Source organism: Crocuta crocuta, unplaced genomic scaffold (assembly GCF_008692635.1).
Source record: "Crocuta crocuta isolate KB4526 unplaced genomic scaffold, BGI_CrCroc_1.0 scaffold619, whole genome shotgun sequence".
NCBI lineage: Eukaryota > Metazoa > Chordata > Mammalia > Carnivora > Hyaenidae > Crocuta > Crocuta crocuta.
Window position 1 is genome coordinate 2,292,072 of NW_027533395.1, and position 19,700 is coordinate 2,311,771.

Genomic DNA, 19,700 nt, shown 5'->3' on the forward strand with positions numbered 1-19,700 from the left:
ATGTGACTTAAAGCAATGTGGTGGGTGCTCAGTAAATGCATACTGCTGTTTAGAGGGTGGTTTTACCTGGATCTAGAGTGAGGAAGCCCCTTAGGGCTTTATTTAGTGCGGTGGCAAAGGAAATTAGAATGCTCTGGCTGACCACATCAATATGCATAATTGACAAGCTACTCAATACTTGGAAAGAAAAGTACTTTCCACTCTTTTCTTTGGCTATCAAATGTAACTCCACGTAAGTATTCTGCTATAATGTATTGTTCTCTGGCTCTTGTTTTAAAGCATGTATGTGCTGTTACACAGAAAATGACCTGTATCCCTCATGTTTTTTTGCTAACTCAAAGCGAACAAATTTGAGGAGCTTGAAAAACACACTTGTTTGCCTCTAGGCAAAATGGTCTTTAATCACATGAATGTGATTATAACAGAATGAATACTTTATGGCCCTTAAAAAGGGATAAGGTAGGCACTGAGATTGGAAAGGAAGAAAGACTTTATTTGCAAGATGTCATCATCTTGTCTGTTGAAAATACTGAAGAATCCACTATGAAACTATTAAAACTAATAAATGAGTCAGCAGTATGGCAGCCAGGGAACAAGAGCAATATGCTGAAGCCACTTAGGTTTTCGTACATGTGCAATGAACAATCGGAGAGTAAATTTAGAAAAATGTTTCAGTTGCAGTACAACAAAATATTTAGGAATGAATTTAACAAAAGAATTGCAAAATTTACTTTGTAAACTATAAAAAATTATTGAATGTCCAGAACAGGCCAATCTGTAGAGACAGAAAATAGATTACTGCTTGGCCAATGGTGGGAGACGTGGGAGGCTGCTGCTGGGTATGGGTTTCTTTCTGGGCTGATGAAGTTCTGGAATTAGATAATGATGATGGCTGGACAACCCTGAACATCCTAAAAGCCATTGAATTTTATACTTTAAATGGGTAACACGTATGGTATGTGAATTACATTTGAGCAGCTAAAAAGGAGAGGGTAAGGTCGTCAAAAATACTAACATGAAAAGATATCTATAGCTTAACAACATAAAAAGTAATCTGTATTTTTGGGTAAATTTTTCCCGTAAATGCTACAGAGCTCAACTGAGGCACTGCAAGTTTGTTTGCATTTTCTCTAGACTAGGTGGGCTCCTATCTTCTAGAGGAACTCATTGAAACCTAGAAAACGTGACGGTAATTCACAGAATAAAGTTTGTCTTAATTTGCCCAGTATGTAGGTGCCGTAAATTAGCTTTGAGAATAAAAATGCTTTTATTCAGTTATAATAAGAATTTAGGTTTTGAGGGGTGCCTGGTGGCTCAGGCAGTTAAGTGTTGGACTCTTGATTTTTTTTTTTTTTTTTTTTTTTTTTGTCNGTCCTTACCTCTGCCCCTCCCCACCTCTGAAAATAAACTTTTTTTTTTTTTAATGAAAAATTTCGGAGCACCTGGGTGGCTTAGTTAAGCATCCAGCTTTGGCTCAGGTCATGATCTTATGGTTCATGAGTTAGAGCCCCACTTTGGGCTGTCTGTTGTCAGCACAGAGCCTGCTTCAGATCCTCTCTCTACCCCTCGCTACCCCTCATGCTGTCTCTTTCTCAAAAATACTAAAATTTAAAAATGAACAATTTCAAGGCAGCAAAAGAATAGCATTAAATGGAGCATGGGGGTGCCCCGTGGCTGCATAGGTTACAAACTCATGAGGCCAGCTCTGCCAGTCACCACCGTGTATACATTAGCTTTAAATTAGAAATACTAAATTAGAAATTCTTTTTAAATTTTTTAATCTTCTAAGAACTTCTAAATTTATTGTTAGAGCATGAGCTGGAGGGGGAGAGGCAGAGAGAGAGAGATGCAAAGAATATATCTTAAGCAGTTTCTATGCTCAGCAAGGAGCCTGACATGGGGCTCAATTCCACAGGCCTGGGAAAATGACCTGAGCTCAAATCAAGAGTCGGATGCTCAACTGACTGACCCATCCAGGTGCCTCTTAAAAGGATTTTTCAAGTGCCCACATTGTACTCTCTTAAGTGTAGGCTCTGAAATCCATATTCCCAAGCATTTGAAAAATCAGGTTTTTCAAAATTCCACTTACAGTACAGTTTATGATACTAGCTAAAATGCCAGTCCATTTAGACAACCTGATACATTCAACTATGGAATCATTTTTGAATGTTCTTAAAAATCTGACCAACTTACAAAAATCTTAAGGCCAATTTCCTGTTGGTTTATGACATTTGAGTAGACTTTTAAAATTTGAGATTGAACCAGGAAAGAGCATTACTCAGTAACTAAATTTTAAGGACGATATTTAAAGAAAAAATTTTCTTACGGGAAAGCTATATATTAAGCTCAAGGGTGCATTCTCTCATTAGGGGAGTGTGTTAATGTGTGTTGTACTTAATTTCCCAACTTTGAAATTCAGAGAAATGTATGATTCATTAAATTTTCTCTAGAGACTGATTTTAGGCATTAATAATCATGTTACACCTTAGATCAGAAATACAATTGTGATTCATGTTAAAAAGCAGAGTTTAATGGTTTTTCTATATAAACTGTCAATAAGTAGCACCATTTTATGAGTATGCAGACCTATCCAAATATTTAAATTTCTGGCATTTTTTTTTCATTTCTAGAATAATGCTTCAAGTACACAGATCTATAAATGAATAACTGCTTTGTGACACTTAATGAGAACCAGTCCTTTTAATAAAACTTAATTTTGGGGAAATAGTGTGAAAGTTCATGGATGATTATTTTTCTGATCAGTTTTTAAAACTAGTCTTTAAAAGTAAATCTTTCTGCAAGATAGGTGGCCTTAATAAGGTACTTTGACCCAGAAAGTTCTAAGAATTTATCTTAAGAAATGGGACAAGTTTAAAAGGTTATAAAAATGTTTATTGCAGCGTTGCTTTTAAGAGTGCATTATTGGGATCCATTCCATAGAGGTTTAATCAAGTCAATTACAATGTATCCATAAAACAGATGGGTACAACAACCATTAGAATGTTGTTGAGACTCCTGTACAAAAGAGTGGATTTAGATTATAGAAGTTGAGAGAGGAAAGGAGGGGAAGGGAGCTAAATGGAAAAGGACTGGCAGGATCCTACCTTGAAAGTGGTAAGCTAAAGGAGACTGTCTGTAATTAAAAGAGAATGAAAGTATAATGACATTGCTCAAGGTTATGAAGGTAACACATAAAGAATGTATAAGTACCAATAAAGTATATTGGGAGAAATAAAAAAACAAAGTATATTAGGAGAACGGAGGATTAGAGGTAGGAGGTGATGAAAATGGTTCAGAGTGAGTTGAAGTCCATAGACTGTGTCTAAAGGGCCACTTCAAGAAATTCTGACCAGAGCTGTTCACCTTTTTGGAAGCTTACACAGTTTATGGCCATTCATCTCAAGGTATTTGTCATGTCCTACATACAGAACACCTGGGTCAAGTTTTGAAGTTGTCACATGCAAACAGAAGAGATTTGAGTTTGTTTTTAACAACTAGAGACACATGAAATGTAAGGATCTTTTTGACCTGAGCCGAAGTCGGACACTTAACCAACTGAGCCACCCAGGCGCCCCTGATAAAGGTTATTTAAAAATCTCACAAATTTCCAAAAGAAGTAAGTGGTGGAACCGTTAGAGATAGAAATAATTATAAAAGAAACTACTAAAATAATGTGTTAGAACATTTTGGAAGAGCTCAGGAGGAGGATGTATAATCATCTGTAATTCTTGGATTTAAAACAAAATTTAGGGGCATCTGTATGGCTCCGTCAGGTAAGTGTCTGACTTCAGCTCAGGTCATGATCTCACGGTCTGTGAGTTTGAGCCCTGTGTCAGGCTCTGTGCTGACAGCTCAGAGCCTGGGGTCTGCTTCGGATTCTGTGTCTCCCTCTCTATCTGTCCCCCTCCCCACCATGCTCTGTTTCTGTCTCTGAAAAATGAATAAACCTTAAAAATTCTTAAAACAAAATTTAAAATTTGAATAGTGTATTGAAATAGGAAAAACTTTAATACTGTTGAAATAGTAAGATGTTAATATATATTCAAGGAGAAAACCTATATTGCCAAATGATATAATATCTTGACTTTTTTTTTTTAAGTTTATTTATCTTGAGAGAGAGCACAAAAGTATGAGTGGGGGAAGAGCAGAGAGAGGGAGGGAGAGAGAGAATCCCAAGCAGGCTCTGAGCTGTCAGCGCAAAGCCCAGCGTGGAGCTGGATTTCACAAACCAGACTAGGAGATTGTTGACCTGGGCCCAAACCAAGAGTTGGACGCTTAGCTGACTGAGCCACCCAGGTGCCCCTCTCTCTCTTTGGCTTTTTTTTTTTTTTTTTAATTTTTTAATGTTTTATTTATTTCTGAGAGAGAGAGAGAGAGGCAATGTGTGCAGGGGAGGGTCAGAGAGAGAGGGAGATATAGAATCTGAAACAGGCTCTGGGCTCTTTGCTGACAGCACAGAGCCCGATGCGGGGCTCGAACCCACAAACTGTGAGATCATGACCTGAGCCGAAGTCGGAGCTCAACCGACTGAGCCACCCAGGCGCCCCTCTCTCTTTGGCTTTTTAAAAGATGTAGGTGAGCTGAAACAAACCAAAACAAAAAACTTAGAAGATAAACATGGAATGTTAATTATCATCTATTGATGGTGGGATTGAGCATGGTTTTCATCTTAAGGTTTCCATTGTCTTTTTTTAAAGCTGTGAACTTCTATTACTTTTTTGTAATTGATGAAATAACATTTTTTAAACTTATTTTTCATTTAAACTATAATAGTGACATGACTTTAAGCAGATATCATATGTTATATTTTTATGTCTTAACATCCAGTACAATGCTTGGCATATGGAAGATACCTAGTTAATTTTTGTACCTGCTTAGGAAATGGGTCAATAAGTATCTGCTCTGTGCTTAACAGTAGCATTCCTTGGCCATTGGCAAAGTAAAATAAGCTACTTGAAGCCAAGGAGATGGTACAAAAAAAGAATTAAATGAAAAGCCTACAAAGTGGGATTGTCAAGTAAAAATAAGTTTAAAAACCATATTCAAAAAGCAGCTGGTAAAGGTTTTGTTATTGTTAATTTTATTCTTTTGCGTAGGCAATACGGTCGCAGTATAGAAAATTTTTAATGTTTGTGGTGAAATTCCTTCCTCCTGTTGCCAATACTCTCTCCCTGGAGGCAGCCAATGCTCCTCCAGGAGCATTTTTTTTTTTAACATTTATTTTTTTGAACGAGAAAGACTGACTGAGCATGAGCAGGGAAGGGGTAGAGAGATAGGGAAACATACAATCAGAAGCAGGGTCCAGGCTCTGAGCTGTCAGCACAGAGCCCAACGGAGGACTCAAACCCACGAACCATAAGATGACCTGAGCAGGTAGGACGCTTAACCAACTGAACCACCCAGGTGTCCCAATGCTAGGAATTCTTGTATAAATTCTTCTATAAATACGCAAATGTGTGTGTTGCCCCTTTTTATTACATATGACATCATATTGTTTGCACATTGCTGTGTCTTGCTTTTTTCCCCTCACAATGTGTGTTATGAATGGGTGCCTAAAAGAACATCCTCATTCTTCTTTTTTTTAATTTATTTAATTTACATCCAAGCTAGCATATAGTGCAACAATGATTTGAGGAGTAGATTCCTTAATGCCCCTTACCCATTTAGTCCATCCCCGCTCCCACAACCCCTCCAGTAACCCTCTGTTTTCCATATTTAGGAGTCTCTTAGGTTTTGTTCCCCTCCCTGTTTTTATATTATTTTTGCTTTCCTTCCCTTATGTTCATCTGTTTTGTATCTTAAAGTCCTCAATGAGTGAAGTCATAAGATATTTGTCTTTTCTGACTAATTTTACTTAGTATAATACCCTCTAGTTCAACCACGTAGTTGGAAATGGTAAGATTTCATTCTTTTTTGATGGCTGAGTAATACTCCAGTGTGTGTGTGTGTGTGTGTGTGTGTGTGTGTGTGTGTGTGTGTACTTCTTTATCCATTCACCCATCGATGGACATTTGGGCTCTTTTCCATATATTGGCTATTGTTGATAGTGCTGCTATACACATTGGGGTGCATGTGCCCCTTCAAAATAGCATACCTGTATCTCTTGGATAAATACCTAGTAGTGCAATTGCTGGGTCGTAGGGTAGTTCCATTTTTAATTTTTTTGAGGAACCTCCATACTATTTTTCAGAGTGGCTGCACCAGTTTGCATTCCCACCAGCAGTGCAAAAAAGATCCTCTTTCTCTGCATCTTCACCAACATCTGTTGTTGCCTAAGTTGTTAATGTTAGCGCCATTCTGACGGGTGTAAGGTGGTATCTTGTGGTTCTGATTTGTATTTCCCTGATGAGTGATATTGAGCAGTGTTTTATGTGTCACTTGGCCATCTGGATGTCTTCTTTGGGGAAGTGTCTATTCATGTTTTTTGCCCATTTCTTCACTGGATTATTTGGTTTTGGGGTGTTGAGTTTGAGAAGTTCTTTATAGACTTTGGATACTTACTCTTTATCTCTTTGCAAATGCCTTCTTCCATTCTGTCAGTTGCCTTTTAGTTTCCTTCGCTGTGCAGAAGCTTTTTATTTTGATGAGGTCCCAATAGTTGATTTTTGCTTTTGCTTCCCTTGCCTCCAGAGACATGTTGAATAGGAAGTTGTTGTGGCCAAGGTCACAGAGGTTTTGGCTTGCTTTATCCTCGAGGATTTTGATGGCTCTGGTCTTATGTTTACGTCTTGCATCTGTTTTGGGTTTATTTTTGTGTATGGTGTAAAAAAAGTGGTCCAGGCTCATTTTTTGCATGCTGCTGTCCATGTTTCCCAGCACTACTTGGTGAAGAGACTGTCTTTATTCCATTGTATATTCTTTCCTGCTTTGTCAAAGATTAGTTGGCCGTACGTTTGTGGAGCCATTTTTGGGTTCTCTATTCTGTCAAACAGACACTATTGATCAGAGTGTCTGTTTTTGTGCCAATTTTTTAAATCATTGCACAGTATTATATGGGTGTATCCTGTTGACTTAACTTTCTATTGATGGATATTTAAGTTTTCAGACATTTGAATATTAATGATACAAAAAATTCCCTTGTTGACACCATTTTACATTTGTACAAGTTGACCTGTAGGATAAACTCCTAGAATTCTTGAATCAGGGCATATCATTTGCAGTTTGGGTAGATTTGGCCAAATTGTCCTCCAATGAAGTTATAATAGTTAACCTTTTAGCAATAGATGAGCAATTTTATGTTGTAATTTCCTAGATAACATTGACAACTTGAAGAATGCTTGTGTATGTCTACATAAGTGATCAACCTTGACAAGTGACCTTCATGTGGACAAGGATAAAGTATGTGCTTTTAATCAGGAATAAGAGGTGAGATTTATTATAAGCCATATGCTAGAGACAATACTTGAGTATAGTTGGGCTAAAGTACTTGACATGGTCAGGAGGGAATGTGAAACATAGCAGGGGGAGATATTAAAATCTTACATCGTTAAATATGAAGTTTCCATTTTGGATGCAATAATCTAGGAAAAACATGACTGAGTTGGTGAAAGATAGCTAGAATAGATACAAGAATGACTTGGGCTAAAATAAAAGTATTCCTGTTTAGAAAAACAACACATTCCACCCTCATTAATTGTCATTTAACTAACTTTGATAAACTAAAAATATGAATTTTTGATCATCCTGTCTCAAATTTAGAATTTAGGACCATATAAAGGGGCACCTGGGTGCCTCAGTCGGTTAAGCAGCCGACTGGCCCAGGTCATGATCTTGCATTTCGTGGGTTCAAGGCCTGCATTGGGCGCTGTGCTGACAGCCAGCTCGAGCCTGGAGTCTGTTTCAGATTCTGTATCTCCCTCTCTCTCTGACCTGCTCACGCTGTCTGTCTCTGTCTCTCTCTCAGAAATAAATAAAACATTTAAAAAATAAAAAAACCGAAACAACATTCAAAAGAAGCCAATGCCACTTCTTGTGTTGAAACAAATTCCAGATGGATCAACTATGGGAAGATACACTTTTTTCAAAAAAAAAAAAAAATTTTAAGATTAAAAAATTTTTTAAATTAATCTCTGTATCCAGCGTGGGGCTCAAACTCACAACTCCCAAATTNTGAAACAGGCTCCAGGCTCCAAGCTGTCAGCACAAAACCTGACATGGGGCTCGAACCCACAGACTGCAAGATCATGACCTAAGCCAAAGTCAGCCGCCCAACCAGCTGAGCACCCCAGGCACCCCTCTTTTCATATTCTTGATTGGAGAAGGCTTTTTAAAGATTCTATAAAATCTAGAATTCATGAAATGGACACATTTGTCTACAACCATAAAAGGCAACCTTATTGGAATAAATATTTACAAAGCAAATATTACATAAAATACTTAAAAGAGCTTTTAGGGGCACCTTGCTGGCTCAGTCAGTTAAGCATTTGGGACCCCTGATTTCGGCTCAAGTCATGATCTCACAGGTTTGTGAGATCCAGCCCTGCATCAGGTTCTGTGCTGACAGCTTAGAGACTGTTTGGGATTCTCTCTCTTTTCTCTCTCCCCGCCCCTCCCTCATTCCCATGCTCTTTCCTCTCAAAGATAAATATTTAAAGGCTTTTTTTTATGTTTAATTAAAAAAAAAAAAAAACACATAAGCGCAGGGCACCTGGGTGGGTCAGTCCATTGAGCGTCAGACTCTTGATTTCAGGTCAGGTCATGATCCCAGGGTTGTGTGATTGAACCCCATAAGAGATTCTCCGTAGCTTCAACCCCAACTCCTGCCCTGTTTCCCGTGTGCTTTTGCTCTCTCAAGTAAAACAAGCACACCAGTAGAAAAATAGAGGAGATGAACAGGAGAAATAAACCTATTGACAAAAGCCACTAAACCTAAAACTGTTAAATCTAACCTGGTAATCAAAATGAGACCTACTTAATCCATTTCATTAAATAAAATTTAAAAATTGACAAAATGCAATGTTCTGGTTATAGAAAAATAGATCTTGTATTCTTAAAAGCAGTTGGTGCAATGTGTATTAAACGCTATGTATCCTCTTTTTTCTATTTTAAATGTTCTCTAATAGATTTGTAGATTTATTTATACTGTTAATACATAATATCAGAATTACTTTATTAAAGTAAATTTCATCTGAATGCTTTCCTGAGGTAAGGAGATGTTAATTTGTATGAAAAAGACATTATTGGGGGCAGGGGAGCACCTGGCTAGCTCAGTTGTGTAAGCTTCAGGTCATGGTCTCACAGTTGATGAGTTTGAGCCAGCTGTGTGCTGACAGCCTGCTTTGAGTTCTGTGTGTCTCCCTCTCTTTCTGCCCCTCCCCCACTCATTCCTTCCCTCCCTCCCTCTCTCTCTCTCTCCTCTCTCTTCCTCTCCCCTTTCTCTCACCTCCCTTCTCAAAAATAAAAATAAAAACATTTAAAAAATTTAAAGAGCGCCTGGGTTGGTCAGCACTTGACTTTAGCTCGGGTCACCATATTGAGGTTCATGACTTCAAACCCCACATTGGGTTCTCTGCTGACAGCTCAGAGCCTGGAGCCTGCTTCAGATTCTGTCTCCCCCTTTCTTCCCTTCCCCTGCTTATACTCTCACTCTCTCTCTCAAGAATAAATATTAAAAATTTTTTAAAAATTTAAAGATCTCATTGGGGATCAATTTTATACACATTTTTAAGATGTAAATTTGAGGAAACTTGCACTTTTCTGTGTAAGTTTAGATTGCAATGTATAGTTGTAGGTTTCAGATCCAAGGATATTTTAACAAATTTTCTAGTTGTTGGAGATGTTAAATTTTTGAACTCAGAAACTTTGGTAATATCCAAATACCATAGAATCATCCTTGAAGTTCCCATTTTAAATTCTAGGCTCATTTAAAAACAAAAAGCTAAACAATAAAATTTTGTGTTAGAGATACCATTATTAACTAATCTGGTATAAATGAATTTATTCAAAGTGAGTTAAATTGAGCATTGGATACTAGATTGAATCTTGAAAGTATTTTCTACCAGTAAGAATTCTAGAATGAGACCGTCTGAAAATAAGTGAGTGCAAGTTCATTAATCCAAACGGAGCTGAGTAGACCATTGTGTGATACAGGTTATAGAATAACTTATCATTGGGTTTTAGGAGAAAAAGACAGATGGCTTGAAACCTCTTTTTTAAAATAAATCTTAAATTGAATTGCAAAAAGTTGTATTTACTTACCTACAAGTTAAGCAGTTTACTGAAGTTCTGAAAACATTGGAGAATGTTCTAGAAAGGCCTCAGTATTTAATAACCTTTCAGTGTGGTGTCATCTGCTGTTGTAAGTAAGACTTTAGGACCCTTGGGAGGGAAGAGTTTCCATAGCCTTTCTTTTCTTCTTTTTCTTTCTCTTTGTTCAAACATGAGAAGTACGATACAAAACAGTCTTTTCAGGCAGACTTTTTTATCCTTAGCTTGGAATGGAAGGGAAATCTATGAAAGACTTCACTAAATTGTATAGATAGCATAGCAAAATAATCAACAACAGGAATTTTGGAATCAGAGCTAGAGTTCAGATCGGTCTCTATACTCTTCTTATATATATACTACCTATATATATATAACATACTACATACTTCTTACGTATATACTGTCTACACATACACACTCTTATATATACTGCTATATATAATCTTTGACCTTTAATTTCTTAGAAAAGGAGGATGGTGGTTCAGAAGGCCCTATTCATAAGGAGAAACTATTTTGGGTAGACTAGAGTCTTTGGAAGGGAATGTTCATTAGCCTTTGAGAGTCTGTTTTGTGACTTATAAAATGGAGCTAATCTCTTCTTCATGGGGTTCTTGGATAATGAAATCTGATCCGCATAGTGCCTAGCATGCACAGGCACTCCATAATTGTGAATTACTGTTAATATTACTGCAGTCATGTGATGTCTGTTGATGGAATTACAGGCTCTTTGGCCTTAGTACTCGAAGGAAAGATGAATCTGCTAACCTGGTGGGTAGATAAAGCCTTTTGCTTTGAAAGGCTATTAGTAGAAGCCAGCACAGGGTGTATGCAATGAAGTGTGACTATGGGACACCAAGCAAAATAGGGGTCTGAAGTAACAGCCCCTTATCCGAGCAGAAAACAGGGACTGACGCAAGCAGGGCTTTCTAAATGGCTGTGAATGGAACAACTGCCAGGAAATTTTTCCATCTAGACTACTAGCAATTACCCCCAAATGAGACTAAACTGGAAAATGTAAGAGCAATGGAAAATCAAAGGGTACCTGTATTGAATGGGTTAAGACGGTATTGTACTTTAATTCAGAAACAAACTTTGGTGGTTGGAAAAACTTGAAGTAATTAATTCTACACGGTAAATTGTGCTAGATTAAATTTATTGGGGAGAAATCACAAATTCTTTTTTTTTATGTTTATTTTTGAGAGAGAGAGAGAGAGAAAGAGGGAGGGAGGTACAGACAGAGAAGGGGACAGAGGCTCTGAAGTGGGCTCCGCACTGACAGGAGAGAGCCCGATGTGGGGCTCAAACTCCCGGAACGGTGAGAGCATGACCTGGGTCGAAGTTGGACTTTCAAACAACTGAACCATCCAGGCACCCTGGGATCTCAAATTTTGTATTCAGTCTCTAGATCTAGGGTCCACGTTTGGATCATCTATCACCAGCCAATCCCAACTGGACTTCTCTTAATAAAATTTTGACCTTGAGAAACTCCTAGAATAAGTTTTTAAAAATTCCAAGAAACGGAATTTTTTGACTGGGTAAAATTTTGGGGTTTTGTTTTTATTGGCCCTTTTATCTTTGTTCCTGCCATTTATCATGTTGGCTACTCTTTATGTATTACAGCTTGCGACCCACAGCCCAACAGCTAGAATCTTAGTCGGTTAAATTAAGGCAATATATGAGTACCTGTTGGGTACCTGGCAGTGTGCTAAATGCTAGGAATATAGAGACAAATAGGACAAGTTCTTGTCCTGAAGGCATTCATAGTCTTGTCAGGTGATAATCAGCCAATGATGATGATAGGCAGCATAGCTAATGTTTATAGAGCAACTTAAAATCTGCATAACTATTGAAATGCTTTATGTGTGTTAATTCAGTCCTCCCAAGGGCTTGGATGTAAGTACTGTTACTTTGTTTTACAAATAAAGACCCTGAGGCATAAAGCTTCAATTAAGTAAGTTGCCCAAAGTGAGCTAGCAGGGCAGGAATTTCATTGTAGGGTCTCTCTGGTCCTGTTTTGCCAGGCAGCCCTGTGAGTTACTTCTGTTTTGGTTAGAGTTTAGCTTATTACAATCATGACTTCAAAAGCTTATTATTCTCTAAGCCTTTAAGACTACCCTGTGGGGCGCCTGGGTGGCTCTAGTAGGTTAAATGTACAACTCTTTTTTTTTTTTTAATGTTTCTTTATTTTTGAGAAAGAGAGAGACAGACAGACAGTGTGAGCAGGGGAGGATCAGAGAGAAAGGGAGACCCAGAATCTGAAGATAGGCTCCAGGCTCTGGGCTAGCTGTTGGCACAGAGCCTGATGCAGGGCTTGAACCCATGAACCTTGAGATCATGACCTGAGCTGAAGTCAGACACTTAACCGACTGAGCCACCCAGGCGCCCCAAATGTACAACTCTTGATTTTGGCTCAAGTCATGATGGTCTCATGGTTGTAAGATGGAGTCTGATGGGTTCTGAACCAGGCGTGGATCCTGCTTGGGATTCTCTCTCTCCTTCTATCTCTGCCCCTCCCCTGTATGTGTTTCTCAAAACAAACACACACACACAAAAACTTGGAAATACTCTGTGGATCTATATTTTGTTAATATTAAAAACATTTGCTAGCTTTTAAGTTAATCCTGTTAAGACAATTTATGAATTTGATGAGGGTTTCTTAAACATTTCAAACCATTATTTAGGAATTTAATGTATCTGATTTCTTGGAGTACTTTAAACTTCTAATAGATTTTTGGGGGTATAATTTTAATAGGACACAGTGTCAAGAATTTTGAACAGTTTAAGAGCATACACTAATGAGCACAATCGTTATAAAAGTTGTTACTTGTATAAATACAACTTAAACAAAAATGTCAGCTCTCTCTTCGTTCAAGGGTTACAGATTTATTTACCCAACCAAAATAGATGTTTCAAACCTATTGTAGGGTGATAGGTTGGAAATACAAGTCTGGATCAATAATTCCAGGCTTGTTTAGGGGCGCCTGGGTGGTTTAGTTGGTTAAGCGTCCAACTTTCGCTTAGGTCATGATCTCGCGGTTCGTGGGTTCGAGCCCCGTGTCGGGCTCTGTGCTGACTGCCAGCTCAGAGCCTGGAGCCTATTTCAGAGTCTGTATCTCCCTCTCTCTCTGACCCTCCCCTGCTCATGCTGTCTCTCTCTCTCGCTCTCGCTCTCGCTCTCTCCTAGAAATAAATAAAAATATTTCAAAAAAAAATAATTCCAGGCTTTTTTAAAATAAATTTTTTAATGTTTATTTTTAAAGGCAAGCGAGACCGGGTGAGCAGGGAAGAGGCCGAGAGAGGGAGAGACAGAATCGGAAGCAGGCTCCAAGCTCTGCTGTCAGCACAGAGCCCGACACCGGGCTCAAACTCCTGAGCCGCAAGATCCTGACCTGAGCCGGAGTTAGACACTTAACTGACTGAGCCACCCAGGCAGTCATAATTCCAGGCTTGTTCTATTGGCATAAACCCCTTTAATAGTAATGGGACTGTTCAAGCTTGCACCTCTTTTTGTATGCTGTACTTACCCAATTTTTTACCACAGGGGCTTAGCTACGATTCTGCAGACCTTACCCGGACCTTGCCTGGGCATCTTGCCTGTTTGATTTGCACAGGTGGAACTTTGTCCTTTAGTCATGTGTTGTAATTTGGGTTGATTGATAAAACTTTCAATAAATATTGGGGGAGGGGAGGGGCAGAGAGAGAGGGAGAAAGAATCCCAGGCAGTCTCCACACTCAGCCCAAAGCTTATCACAGGGCCCCATCTCATGACTGTGTGATCATGATCTGAGCTGAACTCAAGAGTCCGATGCTTAACCAACTGAGCCCCCAGGCAACCCCTTCATGTAACATTTTTAACTAATATTGTTGGAAATCATATGTGCACAGTAATCTTTTACCACAGGTCATCTCTAGCACAAATAGTATCTTTTATGTGAATTAAGAGAAACATGCTCCTCTAGGCAGATGACATCATGACCTTTCGGCCCCATGTCAGCTAGGTAAGCCTGACTGGTTTTTAACCTCCTTGTGCCCTCTTCACTACACGTACCATACAGTTCAGAAGATTTCTCCCTTTTAAATACCATTAAGGCATGCATTTTCATGGAGTTAATGGTCAGGTTGCCATTTGGCCCTTTAAATTGGCTCCTTTCTAGACTTCGTGGCAAAAACAAGCCATTCCAGTCCCATCTTGATTTTCCCCCTCCCTCACCCCCTCCAGACTAGAGTCAGATATTCTCTCCGAAGCCAGTAGATTCAGTGGCAGAGTAGTATTGGATACTGTGGATACGGTAGAGATTTGACGGCACGAGAAATTGTTCTGTTGCATGACTGATTCTGCCCTTCAGGACCAAGCTCTCAAAGATCTGTTTCTCTTGGGTCATGGTGTTTCCAGTTTAACTCTGACTTTATTAAATCTTTTAACTATTCCTGTGATTGAAAAGATTTTCCATCCGTCTCCCATTTGTCTTTCTTTGTATCTCCCACTTGTCGCCTCTCTGTCATATACGTACATTTCCTTTGATATATGCAGGCAGGCCCTACTTGGTGGTTACGTTGGGGCTGTCGAAACTTCCTGTGATGTCACTGGATGCGTCCCGTCTTAGAACCTGCTGCCTCAGCCAGGCCTGTAGCCCTCCTGCAGTACCCACCAACCAGCTGGGTCCTTTCTGCCCATGGCCCTTGTTCGGGCTTCTTCCCTTTGTTTTGTTTTCTCCATCCCCAAACTCGAACCTGACTGCACCATGGGTTTTTGGTTCAGTAGAGTACTTTGTCCAATAGTTTTCTTTTCTGGTTCGGAAAGACCAGTAAAAAATAATGGGTGAACCATAAAAACACTTCCCTGGCCTTAAGGGTTTCTGTTGAACCTGATGCTAAGTTGCCTTGATGGAGTTGGGTATTCATGTGGCTCAGCTATATCTGTAATGTTTGGTTCCTTAAGATGCCTGGTAGGTATGTGGATGGATGTTTTGGGGTTTTTTTAGGTTGTTAGGCCTGAAATATTTTGTAATTTTTTTTTTTTTTACATCGTTCTTGTTTATGTGGATGTTCAGTCAGTCTTACTCAAAGACGATTAGGCCCCCACTGTGTGCCAGACAGTGGTCTAGGCATGGAGGCTATCGTGTCACTAAGATAATGTCCTTGCCTTTGTGCATTCTGTATATAGGTGGAGAACAGACATGAAATAAAATATCATATACTGATAAGTGCTCCATACAGCACAGAAGAAGGGCATATGGACTATGGTAGGGAGGAGCTATTTTAGATAGGATAGGGCAGGGAAGGCCTCATGAGAAGGTAACCGTTGATCAGAGACCTAAAAGAAATAGGGGAGTAAGTAATCTGAAGATCTAGGGTAGAATGGTTCACAAGTGGAAACGGGGAGCAGAGATCCTTAGGCAGTAAAATATTTGCATACTTAAGGACCAGCAAAACCTATCTAGAGAAAAGGAAGCCAGGCTAGGGAGGGTTAAAGAGGTTTAAGTCCCAAAGATGAGCAGGGATCTGTAAGGCCTTGCAGATTGCGGTAAGGGGTTTGTTTTTAACTCTAGGTATGATAGGGGAGTTTTTGGAGAGTTCCAAGCATAGAAGTGACAGAATCTCAATGACATTTCTGAAAGATGACTTGGGTCATTCTGCAAGGAATTGATCCTAGAAAGCAAGTATAAGGCAGGAAGGCCAGTTAGTGAACTGGGGGGGCGGAAGCCAAGTGAAGAGATTGCTTCAAGAAGGAAGTTATCATAGATAAGATGAGGGCTAAGAATTGATCATTGGGTTTAGCCAAATGAGAGGTCATGGGGGTTCTTCATAAGTGGTTTCGTTGGACAAGACTGGTTTGGAGCATGTTGAGGAAGAAATGGAGACGACGGATGGAAACCCTTCTTTCTGTGGTTTTGCTATGAAGAAAAGTAAAGAAATGGAGTGATAGCAGAAGAGAGGGGATCTGGAGAAGTTTTTTGGTTTTAAAGGTGGGAAGTATTTCAGGCTTTTAATGTGGTAATGGGAGTTGTCCAGTAGAGGAGAGAGGAGAGCCCAGTGACAGAGGGCCTTACTGCAGCATCACCTTTGTGGGCCTCTAAACTGTGTGGAGGTGGCAGTCAGGGAAGGGTAGTTTTACCAGAAGGAATTGTCAAATATTCTATGAAAGATGAAACATTGGGAAGAACATGAAATATCTAACATATATAATAATTACGTGTAATGAATAGGTACCTAACAATTAGGGCTGTACAACATAGAACTACTATTTAGCCACTAAAAATCATTATAAGTGTATATAAGTATGGAGATATTATTTAATTCCAGTATAGTTAACACACAATGTAATTTCAGGTGTACAGTCAGGTGATTCAGCTCTGCCATATATCACCCAGTGCTTATCACAGCAAGTGCCCTCCTCAGTCTCCCATCACCTGTTTCCCCATCCACCCATCCACCTCCCCTCTGGTAACCATCAATGTGTTCTGTATAGTTGAGCCTATGGGATGCCTGAGTGGCTCACTCAGTTAAGTGTCTGACTCTTGATTTGGGCTCAGGTCATGATCTCGTGATTGTGAGAATTGAGCTCCGCATTAGCTCCGTGCTGAGCGGTGAGCCTGCTTGGGATTCTCTCTCCTTCTCTCTTTCTCTGACCTTCCCCGACTCATGCGTGTGTACTCTCTCTCAAAAAAAAGGTCTGTTCCTTAGTTTGTCTCTTTTTCCCCACTTTGTTTTGTTAAAGTCCACATGTGAGTGAAATCATATGGTATTTATCTTTTTCTGATTGACTTATTTTGGTTAGCATTGTACTCTCTAGCTCCATCCATGTTGTTACAAATGGCGAGATTTCATTCTTTTTTGTGGTTGAGTAATATTTATGTCTGAGTAGTACACACACCACATCTTTTTTTTATCCATGCATCTATCAGTGGACGTTTGGGCTCTTTCCATAATTTGGATATTGTAGAAAATGCTGCTATAAACATAGAGGAGGGTATATCCCTTTAATGTTTTGTATATTTTGGGTAAATACATAATATGGAGAGATTTTTAATACCTAATGTGCAAAAGTATTTTGCGGAAAAAAGTAATATATACACTTTGATTAAAAAAAAAAAAGTGTCTGGGGGTGCCTGGGTGGCTCAGCCGATTGAACGTCTGACTTTGGCTCCGGTGATAATCTTGAGGTTCGCCCTACGTTGGGCTTGCTGCTGTCAGGGTAGAGCCTGCTTCAGATCCTCTGTGCCCCCTCCCTCTCTCTCCTGCTTGTGTGCACTTGTTCTGTCTCTTTTGGTCTCTCTCTGTCTCTCTCAGTCTCTGTCTCTCTCAAAATAAAATAAACTTAAACAAAAAAAACCCTCAGTGTCTGAAAGGTAAGATTATCAGTGATTTTTATTTACTTTTAAATGCTTATCCTTTTAGAGAGAGAGAGAGAGAGAGTGCACACGAGCAGGGGAGAGGTAGAGAGAGGGAGACACAGAAAGTGAAGGAGGCTTCAAGCTCAGAGCCTGATGCGGGGCTCAAACTCACTAACTGCGAGATCATGACCTGAGCTGAAGTCAGATGCTTAACGATTGAATCACTTAGGCACCCCGATTATGAGCAATTTTTAATTCCTTCATTAGACTAATTGTTTTACAATTTTTTTAAAATGTTTATTTTTGAGAAGAGAAAAAGAGTGTAAGTGGGGGAGGAGCAGAGAGAGGGAGGCACCAAATCTGAAGCAGGTTCCAGGCTCTGAGCTGTCAGTGTAGAGCCTGACATGGAGTTCAAACTCCTGAACTGTGAGATCATGCATGACCTGAGAGGAAAGCACCCTAGACTGTTTTCCAAATTACTTCCTCATGAGCACATATTACTTTATATCTTGTTTCAAAATCATTCTGAGTATATCAGTGAGCTCAACCCATTTATATCAGTCATAAAATACTTCTTTAAACTTTTATTTAGAAAAAACTTTTTTTAAGTTTCTCTCTCTCTCTCAAAAATGGAGAGAGAGAGGAGACTGAGAACCCAAGCAGGCTCCGCAGTGTTAGTGTAGAGCCTGATGTGGGGCTTGAACTCCTGAACTGTGAGATCACGACCTGAGCCAAAGTCAAGAATCAGATGTTTTAAATGAATGAGCCACCCAGATGCCCCTAAAGTATTTCTATATTTTGGCTTTTTAATCCATTTTATTTCAAACTTTCTGTTGATTTTTGCTTCTTTTCCTTTTCCCTCTTTCCCTCTTCTTTTTTCCTTTACACCATCTATTGGATAAATCCAATATTTCTCTGGTTTGAAAGTTACACATTCTATTTTTATTCTTTTGGAATTGTTTTATTCTTTTTATTCTTTTCATTCTTATCTTTATTCTTTAACTCCTAATTTGATAATACACATACTTGTTTGTTTTTCCTATTTTAAACCATTAAATGTATGTATTGCCCCCAACATACTTCAAAAGAACAGCTATCTTCGATGTTCTTCCCTTCCTCTCTACACCCCCCTCCCCACTATGCCCCATCAACCAGTAAAACTGCTTTGATTTCTGAATAATTTTAGTTCTGGAATTGATGTGGATTTACTTTTTTTTTGTTTTGTTTTGTACCTCATTTAGACAATGGTAAATTTGTATTACAGAATAGGTATTTCTTCTTTCTAGAAGACTTCTAAGAAACTGTGATAAATCTTCTGAGGCCTTGTATGCTTGAAATATATTAATTTTACCCTTGTATTTAAATGGTAATTTAAGTATAAATTTGAAGTTTTGAAGTTCTTCCCCCACCCACCCCCACCCTTCCACCTCTGAAAATACCCATCAATTTCTTAGAACTCGTGTTGCTTTTGAGCAATCCAGAGTCCGTCCAATTCTTGGTTCTCTTTACGAATGATTGACTTTTTCTATAAACTCTGGGAGTTTTTCTTTCTTTTTTGGTACTTTTCATTTAATTACACTGTAACTAGTTGTAAAACCCACTTACCACCCCCTCTTTTCTGTTTACTTTATGAATCCTTTCAGTCCAAAGCCCCACATCTCTTTCTAAATCTGAGAGTTCTCAGTTAGTAGGTCATTAGATATTCTCTCTTCGTGTCCCCCACGCCCGGGCCTCTGATTACACAGAGATGGTGATGTTTCACGGCAGTCCTCTACTGGTTAATATTGCTTCAGTGCTCCATCTTTTTGTCCTGTTCTGGTATCTTCGAAGAGAGTTTCTTATCCCAGTCTTCTGCTGTGGAGCCCAGCTGTTGGGTTCTTTATCTCAGCTTTTAGGATTCACATGCTATTAACTCTACTTGGTCCTTACTTTCATACTACATGTTCTTGCTACAGGTTTCCAGGTACAGGGTCCATCTTTGAAGCTCTTCACTAATCTATTCTTGTCCATACTGATCCATCAATTTGAGTTTTGGCTGATAAGGATGGTTTGATTTTGTTGTTTTTCTCTGTAGCAGTTGCGCCCCTGGAAGAAGTTCATCCATTTGTCTATGAGTTCTTTTTTTTTTTTTTTTTTTTTTTTTTTTTTTGGGGCTTTAGC

At 39.1% G+C, this 19,700-nt stretch overlaps 1 protein-coding gene and 1 long non-coding RNA gene across 4 annotated transcripts in view; both read left to right on the forward strand.

The window, feature by feature from the left end:
* Nucleotides 1–19,700, forward strand: part of CNNM2 (cyclin and CBS domain divalent metal cation transport mediator 2) — a 153,820-nt gene that overhangs the window by 74,902 nt on the left and 59,218 nt on the right. The window lies entirely within an intron of this gene.
* On the forward strand, nt 62–13,835 carry LOC144218549 (uncharacterized). The gene is made up of 3 exons (XR_013331191.1): nt 62–232; nt 7,253–7,365; nt 13,467–13,835. It is a non-coding gene; the product is annotated as an uncharacterized LOC144218549 (long non-coding RNA).